At 41.8% G+C, this 21,883-nt stretch overlaps 1 long non-coding RNA gene across 1 annotated transcript; it reads right to left on the reverse strand.

Annotated features, from left to right (window-relative positions):
• Positions 1–566: 566 nt before the first annotated feature.
• LOC308097198 lies at positions 567–9,626 on the reverse strand. Its single transcript, XR_013934196.1, has 4 exons — positions 9,549–9,626; positions 7,736–7,818; positions 1,148–1,306; positions 567–660 (listed from the first exon to the last, which is right to left on the reverse strand). It is a non-coding gene; the product is annotated as an uncharacterized lncRNA (long non-coding RNA).
• Between the last annotated feature and the right edge of the window lie 12,257 nt (positions 9,627–21,883).

A 21,883-nucleotide genomic window follows, 5' to 3' on the forward strand; every position in this document is an offset into this window, starting at 1 on the left:
GAAAATTTTCAAGTGGCATTTCTTCCTCTGCCTAATGGGAATGTGTGTGGAAATTGTGATATCTGTATCTCTCTTCTTTCAGAATGTTGCACCTGTGCCTGTCACCTCTGTTGCACCTTGGTCCAGACAAGTCAGTAATGACAGTTACTCCAGTTGCGTCAGCAGTCGCAGCGCTTTGGAAGCGTTGTACGATGTGGTGAGTGGATCCATAACTGTCCACTCGACTGCAGCTTTTTTTGGACTGGGGAGCATCTTCATTCTCCTTTGTCCTCTTTGGTCTTCGAATTTTAGCGAGTGTATTGTCCCTGTTGACATGGTTCACTCTTGTTTTGTTCTGAGTCAGAAGGCCCTCATAACCATTACCCATGACGACTCCACCGACTTCATCACCAAAGGTTTTGGGATATTGAGCAACAATATCTCTGGCTATCTCTTGACATTGGGCAGAGCACTCGGATTGCATCCACAACAACTCTGATCATCTGTAACCTGTCGGTATGGTCTGCCATCTGCTCCAGAGACATGGCCTGCTGGAGAGTTGGAGGCATTTTATCCCAAGGCACATGGAAAGCTGCAACCCAGTTAGGAAGAGGGAGGAGAAGAGGGTGCAGGGGTAGGTGGAGATGGAGACAGAGCTTGACGTTGGCTCTTGGGCAGAATCTTGGGAGAAGAAAACATGGTATAAAGGAAGGCAAATTAGTAAATTGATAAATCAATACATGTTATGCAACTGTATGAACAACACCTTGAGATTTGAGAAAACAAATACATGTCTGTGTACTGTAATTGTATCAAATGCATAGTTGTCATTATTATCCCTATCCCTATGAACAGATGAACTGAATCATGAATTGAATTGCACTGTGACTGCACTGGTTTTAGTTTTAAAACCATTTTTTCTTTTTTAGAAATTATGAACACTTATTTATGTCTTTTTAAAGAGTATTGTAGGATATATGTAGTATAATTGTAGCATGTATGTTCTTTCTGTCTTGTCTGTATTTTCTGTCATTTTAAATGCTGATCCTGGGAGCTGAGCTCCAACATTTTGTATGCATTTGAGCGAATAGAAAATAAAGTATATAAAGTCTATATCATTAAGAGTGTTTTATCAGATGAAGCTTTACTATTTTCTATTTGGACAAACCTGTCCTTTGAAAGGTTTCTATGAGTTTGCGTGTCTGTAGGGGTGTCAGAATGTCCTTGATGTCATCCTCCTTCACATAACGCAGATCTGCAACTGCTTCTATACCAATGACGATAATCAGTCGCTCAACCAAGGACTTCAGCCGATCTTCATCCAGCCCTGAAAAAATCAGACACAAATAGAGTGATGAAGTGCAACCACAGAAACACCACGTAAGTCATAATGTGGTAATGGATAGTAGTCAACTAGACTGTCTATGTCTACACACATGTAGTCCCCCTCTTGAGTCAGGTAATGAACACCAACATCAACCAATAACACAGACTGATGCTTCTCCACAATCAGGTACACTTTGCCTTGATCAAGTAAAATCAATACAATTTTCCCAAACACAATTCCACTGTCACCACCTGCCAGTGCCACAATCAGCCCCTTCAAATATTTGATATTCTTGTACAATACAGCTGACAACTCTATAGTGTTTTTTCTGTTGACCAATGCCCTGCTGACTGCCTGCTGAATGCTGCGACTGTAGAGCTTCTCTTCAAAGTTGCTTGTCAGTCCAACCACTTGAATGTTTGGAGAAAACAGCTGCCCTGTGCTCAAATAAGCCTGCAATAATTGGTGCCTTTCTGCTAGTGAGCTGCACACATTTTTGAAGTTGTGCAGTCTTCTTGCACATCAGTGTTTCCCCTATATGCATTAACACATTACCTGCCATCCACGGTTATACTCGTGAATCAAAATGTACCCCTTTAACTGCCACGGGCCCATCAACGGTTTAAACCGTTGATGGGTTTTTTCACTGATTACTGTATATTACACTGTTGCGCAGCTTGTACGTTAATATTGGACCTGTAGATGAAGGGGTTAACCGAAAAAACACGTGATCAGTCAGCTGATCACAAACAGCTGTTTGCCCAAATGTTTTATAAAGGAGACGGTGGTGCCGCCTCGGCCTGTGCGCCCAAACATTTCAGAGAGACAGAGAGAGAGAGACGGAGATCGGAGTGAAAAGAGTGAGGGTTGGTAACAGCAATTTTTTGAGACAGGTCAGTCAGTGTGTGAGACAGTTTGTGAGTCAGTTAGTGATTGAGTGTGTGTGTGTGAGACTGCATGAGAGTGTGTTAGAAATTGTGAGCGGTTGAGTGTCTTTAGTTTAGTTCAGTTTAGTTTATTTCAGTCGAGTGAGGAGCGGAGAGGAGAGGAGAGGATCGAGAGGAGAGGAGAGGAGAGGATCGAGAGGAGAGGAGAGAGATCTTTTGGTGTAGTGTAGTCGGAGAGAGAGGAGATAAGCTTGTAGAGAAGAGGAGTGTGAAGAGGAGAGATCATTTGGTGTGGTCGGAGAGCGGAGCAGACAGGAGAGGAGAAGTGGTCAGTTATAGTGATCGAGGAGAGGAGAGGAGAGGAGAAAGAAAAAAAAAGAGATCAGATATAGTGTAGTATAAGTCAAGATGAGGGGCAAAAAACGCTCAAACAGGGGCGCTAAACAAGCGTCCGGTTCGCTACGCCAGCAGACACTGTTGGAGTCGTTGACTCGGGCTACTCGGACACAACCAGCAGTGCCAGTGCAACCAGAGCCGCTTTGTCCACCTCCTGTGGACGACAAGAAACTGTTACGCCAGTTACTGGGATTGGGCCCATCTTCTACTGTGGTGGACGGCGAGGACAAGCAGCAGTTAGTGGGGGCGATCTCTACTACGGCCGCAGCGGGCCCTTCTTCTGCAGTGGACGGCGAGGACAAGCAGCAGTTAGTCGGGGCGAGCTCCACTACGGCCGTAGCGGGCCCATCTACTGCCGCGGTACCGACCGACGGTGTTCGTCGGAGCGGCAGGACCCGTCCGGAGCCCGACAAGCAGCAGTTAGTGGGGGCGATCTCCACTACGGCCGTAGCGGGCCCATCTACTGCCGCGGTACCGACCGACGGTGTTCGTCGGAGCGGCAGGACCCGTCCGGAGCCCGTTCGCAGCCCAGTTGTCACAGACAACGACAGCGACAGCTCTTCCTCCAGTAGCAGTGATGAGGGCTCTGGTGATCGCTGGGATCCAAGGAAGAGAAAGCTTTCTACTGCTCACTTCAGCAGTGGTAAGAATATTTTTTTATTGTGTTTTATTGTGTGTTTGGTGGACTAGACACGATAAGTTGTTGCCAGGTCTGCTTATAAGTTATAAGACACACACACACACACACACACACACACACACACACACACACACACACACAGAGCAGCGTAGGGACACACTCTGATTATGATGCCTATATATTTACTGTGCTTATAAAAATAGCAGATCTACAAGTGTGGTGTGAGCTTGTAGATCTGCTATTTTTATTCTTTTTTGGGAGGGGGATGCAGGTGCACACAGCCCCCCCCCCCTCTGAATGCTTCAAAGTGAATTTGAGGTCAGGTCATGTAAACAACCTTGAAGTAAACGACATTTTGATCCTGTCTTGTCCAGTTCATGTCAACAAACTTCTTGTTGACATGTCAAAAATCCTCTTTGATCTGAATTGGTCTGACAGTAGATTCTCACACAACACTGTAGCACCACCGACACTCTGATTATGAATGATGATAATGTAGCCTATATATTTACTATGTTATATTATGTGATGCCTTGTAAAAATAGCAGATCTACAAGTGTGGTGTGAGCTTGTAGATCTGCTATTTTTATTCTTTTTTTGGAGGGGGATGCAGGTGCACACAGCCCCCCCCCTTCTGAATGCTTCAAAGTGAATTTGAGGTCAGGTCATGTAAACAACCTTGAAGTAAACAACATTTTGATCCTGTCTTGTCCAGTTCATGTCAACAAACTTTTTGTTGACATGTCAAAAATCCTCTTTGATCTGAATTGGTCTGACAGTAGATTCTCACACAACACTGTAGCACCACCGACACTCTCTGTCTGATTATGAATGATGATAATGTAGCCTATATATTTACTATGTTATATTATGTGATGCCTTATAAAAATAGCAGATCTACAAGCTCGTTGTGAGTTTGTAGATCTGCTATTTTTATTCTTTTTTGGGGGGGGGAGTAGGCAGGTGTGCTTTATTGTAAGTCACTCTTGTCTGGATAAGAGTGTTTGCTAAATACTTAAATTGATTTGATGTTCATAATATTTACCAAGTATTTGATGTTTCATTTCAGACTGTGACATGGTTGAGGATGTAGAGGACGTAGCCCTGGCCGGACCATCTAGCAGAGGTAAGAACTTTTTCTGTATGACACTTGTACACAGGAATACAAAATTGCTAAAACACCACAGAACAATGGTACATGTAGCCTATATATTTACCATGCATGTGTGTGGTGCCATAAAAAAAATTCCAGTTCATGTCAACAAACCTTTTCAAAATCCTATTTGATCTGAATTGGACTGACAGTAGATTCACACACAACACTGTAGCATGGGGACACACTCTGTCTGATTATGAATGATGATAATGTAGCCTATATATTTACTATGTTATATTGTGTGATGCCATAAAAAATAACAGATCTACAAGCTTGTTGTGAGTTTGTAGATCTGCTATTTTTATTCTTTTTTTGGGGGGGCGGGGGGTAGGTGGGTGGGCTTTATTGTAAGTCGCTCTGTCTGGAAGAGTGTTTGCTACATTCTTATTTCACTTTATTGCAGGCGCAGACATGGTTGAGGAGGAGGTGGCTGTACCCCTGGCTGGATCATCTCGCAAGTCATCTAGCAAGTCATCTCGCAAGTCATCTCGCAAGGGTAAATGTAGCCTATATATTTACTATGCATGTGTGTGATGCCTTTTATAAAAGTAGCAGATCTACAAACTTGTCGCGAGTTTGTAGATCTGCTCTTTTTATTCTTATTTTGGAGGGGGATGCAGGTGCACACAGCCCCCCCCCTCTGACCATGTCTGTTCTGTCATAATGAAATGCTTCAAAGGGAATTTGAGGTCAGGTCATGTAAACAACCTTGAAGTAAACAACATTTTGATCCTGTCCTGTCCAGTTCATGTCAACAAATTCACACACAACACTGTAGCACCACCAACATCTGCTATTTTTAGTCGCTCTGTCTGGATAAGAGTGTTTGCTAAAAGCCTAAAGTGATATTTTATTTATGTATATTTACAGCTGCAGCTCCTGTGGATGTGTGGTCTGACACAGACTGGCAGCCTAAACTCATCCCCTTTACTGCCGTGAATCCGGGCCCTCAGGGTGCTGCTGCTGAGCTCGACTCCGACTGCCCTGCTGACTATCTAGAGCTACTCCTGCCTGATGTTCTGCTCCAGGAGATATGCAACTATACAAACACATATGCTAAAAACACATATGATAAGCAGAGACTTTCAGAGAAGCCACATGCCAGAGGAAACGTTTGGATAGCATTGACCGTTGCAGAGCTGAAGCGTTTCCTGGGGCTGCTGTTTCTCACTGGGCTTATTTCCAAACCTGAGACTTCACATTACTGGTCAACCGACGAGAACCTCACAACGCCGTTCTTCGGCAGGATCATGGGCAGGAACCGCTTCCAGCTGATCTGGAGCAACCTTCATTTCAATGACACTCCTTCTGAAGACCCGATGTGGAAAGTGCGCCCACTCCTGGACTCCCTCCTGGCAAATTTCCAGGAAATGTATACACCAGGCCAGAACATCACCATTGATGAGGGAACACTGTGTTTCAGAGGTCGCCTAAGTTTCAAAGTGTACAACCCGTGTAAGCCCATAAAGTATGGCATCAAATCATATATGCTCTGTGACTCCACAACCGGCTATCTTCACAACATGAAGCCATACTGTGGCATCAAGAATACCATCCCGGAAACCGTCACCTTCCTGCTAGGAGGCCTTGCAGGTCAAGGGTACCGATTGTGGATGGACAACCTCTACAACAGTGTGAAGCACAGTAAAGCCCTCCTCAAGCAGGGCACCCATGTGTGCGGGACCCTCCGCCAAAGTAGAGGGCAGCCACCAGCCATAGCAAATGTGAAAAAGTCCAAGCTGCCAGTTGGGTCCACTTTGATGCGTCATCAGGGGGAGGTGATGGTCGTGGCATGGCGGGCCAAGGAAGCCAAGATTGTGACCATGGTTTCCACCATCCACAAAGATGAGATGACCACTGTGGCTGAAAAGAAGAAACACCACAGCGAGAAGGTGTCCGAGGCGAGGCCAGTGTGCGTTGTAGACTACAATAGTTACATGAATGGTGTGGACATGTGCGATCAGAACCTGGCCTACTATCTCTTCACCCGGAAGACCAAGAAGTGGCCTAAGAAATTTGCAGTGTACCTGATCCAGCTGGCTTTGTACAATAGCTTTGTGCTTTACAAAGTAAAGCACCAGGGGGCAGCAGAGCGTGTAAAAACATTGTTCAAGTTCACCCATGCTGTAGTGAAGTCTTGGACCGGCACTCCGCTTCCTGAGAAGCGGAAGAAGGTGCAGGAAGAGGTGCAGGAAGAGGTGCAGGAAGAGGTGCAGGAAGAGGTGCAGGAAGAGGTGCAGGAGGAGGTGCATGAGGAGGTGCATGAGGAGGTTGCGCAGGAGGAGGAGGTGGAGTGGGCGGAGTGGTCGCCGGATGAGGCCGCGGCGTGGGCGGCGGAGGCGGGCCCAAAGGGCCATGACCCTGAGACCAGACTGGATCGCTCTGCAGGCCATCATCTGGTCACATACCCACCCACTGAGAACAAGTCTGGTCCAACTAGGGCATGCCGAGTCTGTATGCGCCAGGGGCAACGGAAGGAGACAAGGTACGCATGCAAAGTCTGCAAGGTCCCCTTGCATCCTCTTTGCTACACGGTGTATCACTGTAAGAAGAAGTATTTTTGAAAAACATGCACACACACACACACACACACACACGCTTTCACTCTTTTTGCATTTCATGTAACATGGGCAACTATTGACCAGAGAAGTCAAGGACTGACTGATGATGATGATGATGATGATGATGATGATGATGATGATGATGATGGATCAACTCTGTGTTTTCTTGCTTCAGTATGTCCTGTAACAACCCTGTAATAACCCTGTAACAATTGAGCCAACACACACACACACACACACACACACACACACACACACACACGCTATTACTTTGAAAAGAAAGACTTGAGTTGAAATGCCATTGAAACGGTGTGATAAAAGTGTGATAAAATGTGTCCAAATGCTTTTTTTTTTTTTTTTTTTTTTGTAAAGTATTGTTTACATGACGGATGTCAATGAAGGCGCAAAATAAACGTCAAAGACTTTTGAAATTATTTTTATGTCTCTAAACGTGTTTATTTTACTAAATTGCTTATAACTCTGAATGTATGAAAAAAAGGTCAGTTTTTGGTCAAACCAAGCTGTATTCAACTACCTCTAGCTAAAAAACGGAACATGCTATAAACTTTTTTTTAAATGAAAGAAGAGATTCTAAGCTTTGTTTTGAGATATTCCATGTGTTCATAGTCATAGCACAAACCAATCTGTGAGTCCTCAAATATTAGTCAGAATGGTCAAAATCCTGGCACTGGGGGAACCTTTTCTAAAAAACACCTCTGGCAGGGAATGTGTTAAAGGAGAGATCCGCCCATTTTAAGTGTTATCTTTGATGTGTCGCTAATCACTCACCATCATTGAAAGGGACGTTGAGTTATTCCAGAGAGTCCCCTGTCGTCCAGTCTGTCGACCCCCTCCGTTGGCATAATGGGAGCCTGTGTAAGAGTGAAAATCGTCTATTATAACCGATGCAAAGTTAGTTTTTTCTCTACTACTGCTCATCGTGGAGTCTCATGATACTCAAACGTGCACTGAATGTCGCGAACGAGCTATCGTTCGTGCAGAACGAGATGATGCTGGTTGCTTATTTCTTCCACAGACGCCAGGTTCTGTGGAAGAAACAAGCAACCAGCAAGGGCCAAGGCTTGGATATTTACAATGAGGCCGATAAGGAAGACACAGTTCATATAAATGGCCAGTAGGTGGCTGCAGGTGTCAGAAAGAATATTCTCTCATTATAAGCAGATGGGACAAACTTTAGACTAGATTTTCTTACCTTAATAAAAATTGTCATAAATACTATATGCTTCCAGTCGCTATAGTTTAAAGTCTCCTTTCAATCATCATGATATGCGTTTTGCTAAACTATGGTCCCATTTATTCTAAAATTGACGATAAAGTAGGCTATGCTCCAGGAGGGGCGGGATGATTTGATTGACGACCTACACAACCAATAGCATTCATTCCCCGCCCGCTCTTGATTGACAAGCTACCCAACCAATAGCATTCTTTGGGGGTTGTCTTCCGGTTCCTTGGTCACATGTCTGGTCTCAAGCAATAGCGTTTGAGTTCCGTCGTGCCCAACTGTATATATTAAAGATGGCGGATTGCACGTTCCTCAACAATAGGCTTCATTTACGGTCTGTAGAAACCAATGGGTGACTGCACGTTGCCATTGTCCATTCTTTTTACAGTCTATGGTTTGTACTGGTCTTTCACAACTGCCTGGCTGAGAAGAGCCTTCAAGGTCTCCTTGATAGGTACATACTGAAAGGAACATTCCCTGCCAGCTGCATTTGCACCTTAGATAGATGGGAGTGGGCTAAACATAGCTGAACGTCTTATTGAAAAATGTTTTTCTCAGATCGCATGGGCCCTTCATGGCACACTTTAAAGATATCTTCCTTTGACACATCAGCTAGTATCTGGCTGATTTCATTGTCCTGCAGGTTCAACATAGTAAGCTTCTCATGGAACCTTTGAAAGTGCTAACTTCATGCCAGAGTTGTGCACCTCCTGAAATTCCTCTATGATTGTCTGAATAGCACTAGCAGGAAGTAACATTTTGGCTTGCATTTTAAGATAGAAAACAGCCAAATTGTTCAAAAACTGGCTTTGGTCAGGCACAGTATCCTGCTCTGCAAATTGCACATCAGGCATAGCTTCAGGGAACATTTCATCAGACAATATACACTGCTCATTTTGCTGGCTGTTAGGTGCATCATGACTTATAGTTTCATGGTGTGAACATTTATGGTTTCGACTTAAATGAGAAGAAAAGGTTGACTTAACACAAAAAGATTTGGTGCAGCCTGTATAAGGGCAGGTCACCTTTTTACCATCCATAATATGCCATTTCAAGTGTGCACACAGACTTGAAAAAATGGTGCTCTGAAAGTTACAAGCATCAACCTGGCATGAAAACATAACATTCTGGGGTTGAGGTCTATCTTCAATTGGCACAATTTTTGCCTTGCGATGTTGGCGATACATATGAGACTTGAAAGACTTAAAGTTCTTAAAAGTGCAAGGGCACTCAGGTATACCACATGAAAAGCAATGATTAGCCTCATTCCTGTGTACTTTGAGTGTGTACTATGTGTGGTGAAAGAATATAAGACAGAAGTTGAGAAACTGCATGACTTGCAGTTGTAGCTATACATACTGGTTATTTGGCTGGGATGACTTCAGTGGGTCAAGTCAACTTGAATGCCTGGGGATCTCACTGGTCTCAGATCACACACTGTAACAAAGTAGAACAAAAGTTGTTAAATCTTGAGATTGACAGAGATCACAAGAGTGAAAACAATTCTGTAGCTAAATAAAATACAATTGTATCATCAATTATAGTAAATATTTGCAGAAAATTCAAACTACTAATGCCAAATGACTTAAATATACAAAGAAATGACCAGTACCAATCATCAAAATAAGGCCAAAACATACAATGCTTAATGTTATACTTAATTCTAAAATATTCCAAAATAGTGAAAATAGCCGATCTAAAACTCACATTGTGAGCTTGTACATGTAGGTCAGTTTTTAGATCATATTCATACACCCCTACTTATATTTTTATTATCATCAAAATTGAGTTTTGCAATTACAATGAACAGAAATCCTGCTTCCAACGCCACTGGCTTTACTTGCTTTAAAGCAAACTTACTAAGAGTTTAAATCAAAACCAATATCTAATCTATCTGAACACAAATCACTCTGGTAATTTAATTCATGTTTAAAGTAGTTTAACACTAGCAGCGCGAGCAATTAACGACCCAAAAATGCATTGTGAATATTTCACATCAAACAATTCATTTGGTGAAGCCTCATAGATTGGTGCTTTCTCACCACACAAAAAACGACTTTGCTAGTGTCTATCTATCTCCAATAGTTCACTAGAGCATACAGTCCTAAAAACAATTTATAAATGTCTGGATGAAAAACATGTACAAGTCAAACAAACTGAACAAACTTACAGAATATACACAACTTCAGGAGTCCACACTTGTCTGCCATTCTTTTCCCCTTCTTCAGGAAGCTACTGTGGGTGTGTTCACTGTGTTTGTCTGTGGTGTGTGTGCAGGTGAGGCGGTGCTAACTCAGTCTTCTTCTTCTTCTTCTTCTTCTCTTATTTACTGGCAGTTCGCAACCAACTTAAAGGTGCATATCGCCACCTACTGTACACGAGTGTGTAGCATCATGTCAAATATCCCATTCCCATCACTAAAATGTAATATATATATATATATATATATATATATACATACATACACATACATAGACAAATACATATATATATATATATATATACATACATCCATACATCCATATATATATATATATACATATACTTTTTTTTCTTCTTTTTTTCCCCCCTCCCTTCAAATTCTGCTACTCAACCTAATGTCATATAAAAACGTAAACAGTGCCTTTCTAACCATACCTACTCCCTTTCCCTATGTTCCCAGAATCCCCATACTATCCCATTCCCGTCCTGCTTCAAGAACTTTGTCACGTAATTTTGTTCTTTCCTCTACATAACTTTCACATTTCAATAGAATGTGTTCTACATTTTCAATTTCCCCACAGTTCCCACATTTGTTACTTTCTGCCTTACCCATTACATATAATGTACTATTCAACCCTGTATGCCCCACCCTAAGTCTAGTGATGGCTAACTCAGTAATTTACAACAATGCTGTATAATTGCCATGGCAGAGTTACATTCAGCTTACAATAGGTTACAGTAACAATGTACAATATTCACGCTTCATCAAAACTACCCAGAATAAACTAAAGTACTTTACTGTAATAAAGAAATATAGCATTGTACTGTAGGGTTTTACAGTACTTTGCTGCAAAAACTACAACCAAGTCTAAGAGTGCACCTTTGTCGGCAGGTTTGACAATAATCTTGTTGTTTTGTTTTAACTCATCGAGAGCTTTTCTTTCAAGTACAGTCCACTGAAAATTCCAACCCTAGATTCTCCCCCTGGATAATCTGTTTCATTGTGGAAATCCCAAGCCATTTTCTCCTGTGAAGCAGTTTGACGACAGTTTTGCTTCAGGGGGCCAGTTCACCTCATTTGCACTGACATGGGGCTAGGGCCGGTGCCTAATCTTGAACCGGTTTGTGAATTTCCGCCTTATAACTACTGGTTCTAGGCTGGAAATTGGCTCTGAACCGGACCCACAAAACTACTGGTCTCAAAGCGGGGAAGCTCTAACATCAAGGCTGTTTTGTTTCTTCTTGAAACAATACTAGACATCTGTAAGCCGCCAATCCCGCCATTCTTTAGCAAACCAGCTAATCTTCAAACATAGCAGCATATATGTATGATGCAAGTTATGTTGTGCGCTACTGCACTGTATCATCATGATTTGTGTGCATGGGGTTCTCATCTTAAACAAGTTCAGTGCTTAATGAGATTTCCAATTTAGTAGACCTTGTATTGTGAATTTGTACTTCCATGTACTGTTATGTACTGTCATGTACTGTTCTCATGTCTTACTAAATAAAGTACATCAATCAATCAGCCGTTGCTCAGATCGCAAGTTAGTGGAAAGGCAGGCTCCCAGCACTGGCCGGACACCTGCACTGGGTGCCAGTGCAGGTGTGACCCAATAGGTGACCCAATATCAGTAGAAATGAACTATCATTGATTAAGGGTTGTTTCTGTCACAACATGACTTGAAACGGAAATTACATATCAGTTGAACATGACCTCCTCGGGCATATCACACTCACAGCACACACACCGAATAAACATGCATGGACGGACATTGGCCCATAGGCCCCTATTCCGTGGCAGTTCCCCCAGCCTAAACCCTACCCTAAACCTGTTAAATACTGATAATGGAGCTGCCCTGCCCCAATGTTATTCTAGCACCTGCTCTACCCGTCACCCATTATACCGACACCGTTATTTGCGCGTGGAGGCGTGCCCATGGGCGTGTTGTTGCTATATCCCCCACATTGCCATTCTGCACACACACATGGGTACGGCTTTGGGAGGGGGGACAGTGGGTTCTAAAAGCACCCGCCAAGTGCACACAGACACTGCCATGGCTTTGTGCGTTGGACCATGAGCCGTGTTGCCAGCCTTGGTGAGAAATAAGCAACTGCAGGTCTATGAAAACAAAAAGAAGCAACTATAAGGCCACATGAGCACTTCAAACTAGAGCTTTCATATCCCCTAAATATTTCAGCCCGGCTCACTAATAATTGACAAATTAGGCCCAGCCCAGCCCGTCAGTCATTTTTCTAAAGAAGCCTTTTTTTCTCATTAAATCTTGGTAATTCGTTAACACTGGTTACCTGTTAATTTTAGAATTGATTTTAAGATTTTACTTATGACCTTTAAAGCTGTGAATGGACAGGCCCCCCTTTATATTTCTGCCATGCTGGAACCTTATAGGCCTGTACGCAGCCTCAGATCCTCGGATAAGGCCCTCCTGGAGACCCCCACACCCCAGCTCATCACAAAGGGTGGAAGAGCTTTTGCAGTCCGGGCCCCTAAGCTTTGGAACGCCCTACCTGTCACCCTAAGACGTGCAAAATCAGTATCATCTTTTAAAACTCTTCTGAAAACTTATCTCTATACTAAGGCCTTTTCTTAAATTTTACTGTCACTTTTGTTTTATTTGAGTATATCTGTATGTATTTGTGCCACTTGCTTTATTCTCTGATCGTCTGTAATAGCTTCTATCCAAAGTTTTATCTTGATTGTTCAATTTATTCTGCTCTGTAAAGCACTTTGACTTGTCTGGAAATGTGCTATACAAATAAATTCATTATCATTATCATTATGCAGCAGTGGTTTTCAAAACAACAAATTAAGACAAATTAACCAACTTTTTCAGATTTCAAAAATACAAAGAATTGCCTCCAAACGAAACCCTATGGGTCATTAGTTGACCCGGGCAACAAGAAGAAATCATTAGGGTCCTAATAAAAACCGCAGTGGTAAAATGCCTGCCCACCACCACGGAGGTTGTGGGTTTGAATCCATGTGGTGCATCTGGCTTTGTCGAGCGTCTACACGAACACAATTGGCCGATGTTCGGGGGCGGGGAGAGTGATAATTGTCACTGCCAGCAGGGAGTTTTGGGCGTCCTCCCGGTGGGGGCTCCTCACTGGTCAGTCAGTAGAAAACAACAGCAGTGACAACACAGATATGTGGGGAGGAATCAATTGGCTTAATGACTAAATTAGGGAGAAAAAAGGAAACTGGGAAGAAATGGGAACCTGTTTCCCCTACCAGACTACAAACACGTATAATAATTGATATGCAAATGTTTGACATGGCATGTGAAGTATGACACAGCCACAGGTCTGTTTTCTTATTGTCAGGTGAAAACCTTGTGTATACCCATTTTTGATAATTTCTTGATTTTGTACTTTAACATAAATAAATAATAAATAAATTAAATAAATACACTTGGAGTATGTTTTGAATACACTCAAATACGAAAAGCAATATTCTGTGTACAGTTATCAAAATTGCCCATCTGTGCATGTATATGCTCGCTGTTTACAGTACTCTGTAATCACCTGTAGGCTGATGACACCCTTTCAAAATACACATGATTTGTACACACACACAAACACACACACACACACACACACACACACACACACACACACACAGTATAATAATTATATTGTTTCTCTTGAAAAAAAGCCTGATCTGTTGCACACAATATAATTTATCTTGAAAAGAGCCTGATTTGTTCACCGATGGAGCTGGACCCAAAATAAATGACCCGGAAAGTTTGGTGAAGTTATAGCCTAGAATTGCTATGCTATGTCTAAATATAGACACGTGAAAGTGAATTGAAGTTATGTATTGTCATTCTCTTTGGCTTAAATGCATTATGAACTAAAAGAAAAACTTAATGGGGCTTGCATAAAGGTTGTTTTAAGAGTGGGTGTGATGTCCCAAACACCTGCTTTGTGTCAACTCTACACCGAAGTGTATACATACATATAAGTATGGTTGTAGAGTTTATAACACTTTACCACATACCGCCCACCACTGACAAATGGAAACTAGAAAGGTGCAATTTTGGACAAAATCTGTAGGAGGAAGAGCAAAAACTGAGTTTTGAAGAAAATTCAAAATGGCCAAATCAAGGGATCAGATGTTTAGCTGCATATTCATATTCTGATACTTGAGACACTCACACATCCTGCTCAAGGCTTGGCATATGTTTCATTAATTTAGCTGATGTTCTTATGCACACTTAATTACATTTACGAATAGAATAGAATAGAATAACCCCCAACTCCTTAATGTAAATTAGTCCATACAAGGTGCCCAGATAATGTAGTGACAGTTGCCGTATGGCTGCAAGAACTTGGAAGAGGTGTAGAAGTAGGTTTTATGACACTTTTTAAGCCTCCTTGTGAGTCTTCAGTCTCCTCAACAGCCTCAGGCCAACTCAGGCAAATCCAATCCTCTTGCTATTGTTTTCAGAAGAACTGACACCTCAGTGGCAATTTCAACCATGTGGCCTGCTGCAGCTTCCATCAGCACAGCAGGTTCTTTTTTTCCTAGTATTCTATCTTTTTCACTTTCTAACAGCAAATGATGGGAGTTTGTATGACAAAGAAGAACTCCACTTTTTTAACACCTGTAAACCTGTGAACAGCTTTCACTGTGAATGTTTAGTTTAGTTTAGTTTAGTTTAGAGTCTTTCTTCCTTGTCTTCCCACAGTGCCGGTGGGCTTTTGAGGGTGAGCATGTCAGGAGAGGTTGGTCAGTGTTGAGTTTGGTTCCTCTGGCACTAGAGCTTGTCATTCCTCCTGGGGAGCCACGGTGTCATTCCCTTTATTATCAGCTGGCAGAGATTGATTATTCACAGTTTCAACCGTATTCTCTTGCAAACACTTCAGCTTGCTAAACAGAAGCATGTTTGGCATTTCTTCCTCTCATGGGCCTGGTTGTTAACATCGTTGCATAGACTATTTGCTTCTCGCACTTATGACAGTGTTTTATTCCCCTCTTCTCCTTACTTTATATACAGTAAAGACACACAAACAAAGCTTTGTTATACTGTATGTGCAATTCACAGCTTTATTCTTTATACTGTTCCATCATTTTACAGATTTCTATAATAATGATGTATTTCAATCTGTAAGAACATTTGTAAATGACATAACATAATTATATAAAAGTGATTACCTGAACTTGGAAATGTTATGAGTCACATGATGAGGACACCATCAGAGTATTTGCCTCTGATGTATGTTCAAACAAATTAACACTTAAAATCACAAAATCAATACATCATCCCTTCTGATTCCAATACAAATATAATCATGACATACAGTATACGGTTTCCAAAATACTGCATAATAAAAACATTGCTATAATTGAGCTGAGATGTTTCATAGGTTAGTTGTGCAAAGCTTTGTATACTTCATCTCTATTAGACAACTCCTCAGCACCTTCATATCATCATCATAGTGATTCATTGTGATAAAATCCTTGTCAATATATGGGGCCATATGTATGAAGGTTTTGCAGCCTCCACACTAAATGGATGCATAGACATTATTCTGTGTTTCTCCATTTTTCATCAGAATTAAAATGAACACCTGTTTTTCATCATAAATCACGGCATGGAGAAATCAGTGTGGAATTGTGCACGAGGGAACACGCACATATCCACTCCCATATGGATATGTTTATTATATTGTTCATGTTAATGTATGTAAAATGTAAAACCATATCATTTGGGGGCATAGTCATGGCATCATTTTGATTTCATGCAAATATGATGAGACATTGCTCCGCTCTGCACCCAGGACCCGCTCCCGTGTCAATATGGGCCTTCACCCCTTCTGAAGAGTATGGCGGGGGGAAGAATGACACTGCTGAAGATGAAGTGTCAACTAAGTGTACAGAGGTCTGTGGCAGCAATATTGTCGGCAAAACATGTTCAAAGACAATTCTGGTTAAAGTGTACCCTTCTGGCCACCACGAGAAAGTGGTCAAGGTCTATGCCATCCTGGATGACCAGAGTAACCGGTCCCTAGTGCGACCAGAGTTTTTCAGTCTTTTCAACTTAGACAGTCCAAGTTCTCCTTACAGCCTAAAAACCTGCGCTGGTGTGATAAAGACAAGTGGCAGAAGAGCACATGGCTTCCAAGTGGAGTCTTTAGACAGCAAAGTCACAATCCCCTTACCCACACTGATAGAGTGCACCCATATTCCTGTCGATCGGTCTGAAATTCCCACACCACAAGCTGCTCGCCATCACCCACACCTACAACCTATCGCAGATGAAATCCCAGAACTTGAACACGAGGCACCCATCATGTTGCTGATTGGCAGAGACGTCATAAGAGCACATAAGGTGAGAAACCTGATAAATGGACCACATGAAGCTCCATACGCCCAGAAAGTGGACTTAGGCTGGGTTATAGTGGGCGACGTCTGCCTGAGAAAGATTCAGGAGCCCACCGACACCAAAATCTTCTTCACAAAAAACGTAGAAGGGGAGAAAAAGCCACTCAAGCCATGTTCCCAGAGGTCAAAACCACAAACCAGGGCTCTGCAAGGACCTATCTGAGATCAGTCTCAGACTTTTAGTAGTGACCTTACAAAGGTCACGCGGGGGAGTGTTTTGCCTTCCAGGCTATTGTCTGTCTTATTTTGAAGGATTTTGTGTGCCTGTTTGTGACCCACTTTCCTTGATTGTATCACCTGTGTAACTAATTGAGGGGTAATCAGTCTACACCTGTGGGAGGGAGCGAAGGCAGAGAAATGTTTGCTGTGCAGAGAGATGTTGGCTGTGTGGTTTAACACTACAGAAGTTTGTAAGTTTTATGTTTATTGAAATGCTGTGATGACAATTATTTGATTGCCTTTTGATGCCTGTATACATCATGCTTAACTGTATTGTATTTTGTACACTTTACTGTGTTACAGTTTCACTCCTGACAAAAATCAGTAAAAAAGGAGCAAGACGCTTAATCCCTGACTCCGGTCTCTTTTTTGAATGGAGTTTGGCTGGCTGCCTAATTGTTGTTGCCTAACACTTCAATGAGGGCATTACAGTCTGACAAACGTTTTTGGCCACATTACTTTACTATTTATTTTTTTGTCAGGTGAACAATTACTTTGCCAATACAAAAATGTGAAAGCTAAAGTGTCACAGTTGTGAGCTAGCAACCTGAATTGCATCGCTAACGTTAGCAATGCAAAACGTATTATGGTCCCAGTCCCTGGTAGTGCAGCGTGGCCGCTCCTACAGCAATGGCCGCCTACAGGCAGCTACAGGCAGCGCGTCTGTGGATTCGTGTATACAAAAATGTGAAAGCTAATGTGTCGCATTTGTGAGCTAGCAACCTGGATTGCAATGCTAACGTTAGCAATGCAAAACCTATTAATACAGATATTCTTTCCTGCACACAGCAATATCTCTAGATCACCACTGCCCATCATTGTCTACTATCATCAAACACCAACAAAAAGGTAATATTAGCCAGTGGTGTAAAGTAACTAAGTGCATTTACTCAAGTACTGTACCTACGTACAATTTTGAGGTATTCTTTGACTTTGCTGGAGTATTTCCAACTTTCAGTACTTTTACTTCGACTCCACTACATCTCAGAGACAAATATTGTACTTTTACTCCACTACAATTAGTAGTTTTGTTTTTTAAACGTTTTGTTTATTCGTTTTTGTTCTTTTACATACTCATAGGTAGTACAGACATTTACTGAAGCAAATAGGCAAATAAACAGAGTATCTCCAAACAGAATTGAGTAAGATCTAAACATCAAAACAAAACAAAAACAAACAAGCCTGCAGAAATGCCTATAAAAACATAAAATTGAAATTAATGGGATCGATGTTCTATTAATCATGTTTTATTAAACACCCCCCGCACAGTACACTCATTTTTAGAACACATGTTCAAGAATATCAGGTAACAGCTGGAGTAGAGGAACACATTTTGTAATGCTTTTAGAAGGCTTCATATTGGAGGAAATGGGACTCATCACAAACAGTGAGTGCGATAGTAGAATGAGCTGTGACAAGCCTGCATGTATCTGCAGGTGGTCCCTTTACAGTGGAAATGAAAACAACTTTTAAAACATTGTTATAACAGTGTCCACACATACAGTAAATGGACATTGTAAAGCCATCATTTGCACCTACAGTAGGCTTTCAGTGGCGCACAGACATTAGGCAGGGCATCTCCCCTTCACTGAGAGGAGCAGTGAAGAAATTCCTAAACAAACTACATCTCTGCTTTCAAGAACTTAACGGTTGAAACCACTCCACAGGCAGAACATAGCATATACAGTACAGTACCACAACAATATTTGACCTGTCTGTCTCTAGTATGGAAAGGCATAAGACCACCAGAGAGGAAATGCAGTGTCTGCATTTGCAAGCTATATGCTTTTTTGTCTGAATGAGGGTAGTTTTTGTCATCATTTATGACTAAGTAATACTAATCTGTTTGTCTTAACATGGTTAATTTTGTCCATGTTTAGCAGTCCTCCGGAGGTCGAACCCAAGCCGGTCGAACCCAAGCCGGTCGAACCCAAGCCGAGAAGGGCAGCTAAGCCTAAAACGGAGGTAATAAGCCAATCCTTCTCTTACTCATTAATACTCTTAAAAAAACAGGTCAGGGGCCATGATCTCTATTATTATGCTGATAAGAGCTCCCAGGACCTGAGAGTGCTGCCCTGCGCAGTGGTGGAAAGTAACTAAGTACTTGAGTATTTACTCAAGTACTGTACTTAAGTACAATTTTGAGGTATTTGTTACTTTACTGGAGTATTTCCAGTTTTACTTTTACTTCTACTCCACTACATCTAGGCAAATGTTGTACTTTTACTCCACTACAATTATTTGAAAACTTAACTTTGCACAGTTTGCAGATTATATTATAAAACATACATGAACCACTTTAGCTATTTTATACATAGCTATATGAAAATAGCCGATCTACAAGCTCACAACAACATGTTAGTTTTCTACTTCAAGAATATTTTGAATTGATGCCAATACATTTGTACTTTTATACTCAAGTAACATTTTGAACACAGGCCTTTTACTAGGCCTACAAGCTCACTGCGAGGCATCGTGAGCTTGTAGATCTGCTATTTTCGGCTAATGTTCCCCTCAGAAACAGAATTCTAGGGTTCAAGTGGTTAATGTAAAAAAAAAACTCAAAGATTTGGCGGCCCCCCTATAGTTACTCTGAGGACCCACCCCCCCCCCCCAGGGGTCCCGGACCCTTGTTGAAGAGGTGAAGGAATGTGTTTGTGCATGTGTGTGTGTGAGTGTGTGTCTATGACAGAACCTGAAGAGCCATAAAGTAAAACTCTTGTCTCGCTGTCAACCACACATCTCAGAGGCAAATATTGTACTTTTACTCCACTACAATTATTTGAAACCTTTAGTTACTTTGTAGATATACATTACATTATAAAACATACATTTACCACTTTAGCCCTATTTTATACCTACAAGCTCACAATGTGTTAAATGTCTGTTATCATATCCTCAGTGGCCGTCATTCTTCTATATAAAAGCGCAATACGTCCTCGGAGCGTATACCGCTGCTGTCATTGGTGGCACTTTGATTGGAGAAGGTAGGCATGTCGAAAATATTACAGAATAATCACAATTATTTGAGATAATCGCAATTATTTCTGCATAATTACATAGTTATAATAGTTTCCATATTGAAAAAAAAAGTTAACAATGTGTCACTTCGTGACGTGTTGTAAGCTTGTAGATCAGCTATTTCTGCTATTCTTACATGTATAAAAGTATTAAATATGTCAATAATGTATTTGTATATCTAAAGTATTAGTCATATATGTGCAATTCGTGATTGTCAACTTAAAATTGTAATCTTGACAGAGATCTACAAAATTTTCTATGAGGTGGAGGACAAAGATGTGGCCCGAAAGGCACGTCTGGGAGGAATAGGGTGTCTCTGTGCCGTCGTGACTCTTGTGTTCCTGTTACAGTGGATCTGGAGGAAGGGGGTGAGTAAATTCAATTCAAATCAAACAGATCCGTCTTGATCACATGACTATAGAGAGATCATGTGTTCCGATTTGCGTGAAATTTGGATAAAATCAGAAGGCTTAATATTTAAAAAAATCTGATCAAATATCAAAAAGTCAGCATCCTGGTGGCGCTATAAAAGACTAAATCTGTAGGAGTACCCCCCCCCCCCCCCCCCCCGATACTGTATCTCTCTTCTTTCAGCGTCAGAGTGTCGAGAGACTCGACACTGAAGACCCGGCACAGAGACCTCCAGAAGTCGTCGTCCACAAAACCGTCAACATCGGCACCATCGGCACCATCAATATTTTCGTTACCCCCACATCGGCACCATCAATGTTTTCGTTACCCCCAGCTAGCGTTCCGGGCACCTAGGCTGCTAATGCCTGACAGCGTGTCGCGGGTTCGAATCCCGATCCCGACGACCTTTGCTGCGTATCACTCCCCATCTCTCTCTCCCCATTTCCTGAAACCATACATACGTGGTCTAATGTATCAGACTGGGTGTACTTGAATTTTGAAAGGTTGACAGAATGTTGACTGAATGATTGTCATACTGAGAATTTAGCTTCCTATCTAAGTGCCTTATTTTGAAGTGTCCAACATTTAACTAACCCTATTTCACCATTGCATTATTTCTGCAATATTTACCAAAAGAAATGATTATTCTGATTCTAAACATGATGAAAGATGGTAATTTGATATTCATAGTGATTCCAGACATTTATTGATATTTTTTGGTTCACAGGAAACCTTCATCCTGTGTGTGTGTGTGTGTTGTACCGGATGTGAATGTTGAAGTGTTATTTCTAAGTGAAACCACTGCGCTGTTCTTCAGTTTTGAAACACTACATTTATTATTGTTATAATCATTATGTATGTATGTAAACACATTATGTAGTGAGCCAAAAGCAACCAATCTCCCGTTCATATACACTACAGTATAAGGCTGTACACTCTACAGCCCACTGTATCACTCCCAGATTCTGCAGCCTGCAACTCATTCAACAGGAAACATACTTAGACAGAAATGGTCTACTAATGGCTAATGGCTGGGCTTTTATTAGTGTTATAGCCTGAGTATATCACGACCAAGGCCTCTTCCCCTGCCCTGTGTGCCCTTGAAAGCCCTGTCCTGTATTGTATGCCCCTGTCCTTTGTGTTATGCCCACTGCAGTTCCTTGCTCCCTCCTCTATCTTTTAGGGACTTAATTGAGAGACTGGTTCCACCTTGGCAACCCAGCTGAAGACTGTTGTTTAATTGGCCTTGCAAGTGTATTTAAAGAATGTTCTGTTATTGGTAAAATTGCTGGATTATTTTCCTCTGTTAATTTGCTCCCTTCTTCTGTGTTCCTGTGCGAGGTCCTGTTTTAAGAGTATTTTTAAGTTTGACTTCTACCCTGTGAGGTGTACCTTAGTTTTTCATCAGTAAAGAGTTTTCAGTTTGCCAGCT

The sequence above is a fragment of the Gymnoscopelus braueri genome, assembly GCF_963280865.1.
Source record: "Gymnoscopelus braueri genome assembly, chromosome: 12".
Taxonomy (NCBI): Eukaryota; Metazoa; Chordata; class Actinopteri; order Myctophiformes; family Myctophidae; genus Gymnoscopelus; species Gymnoscopelus braueri.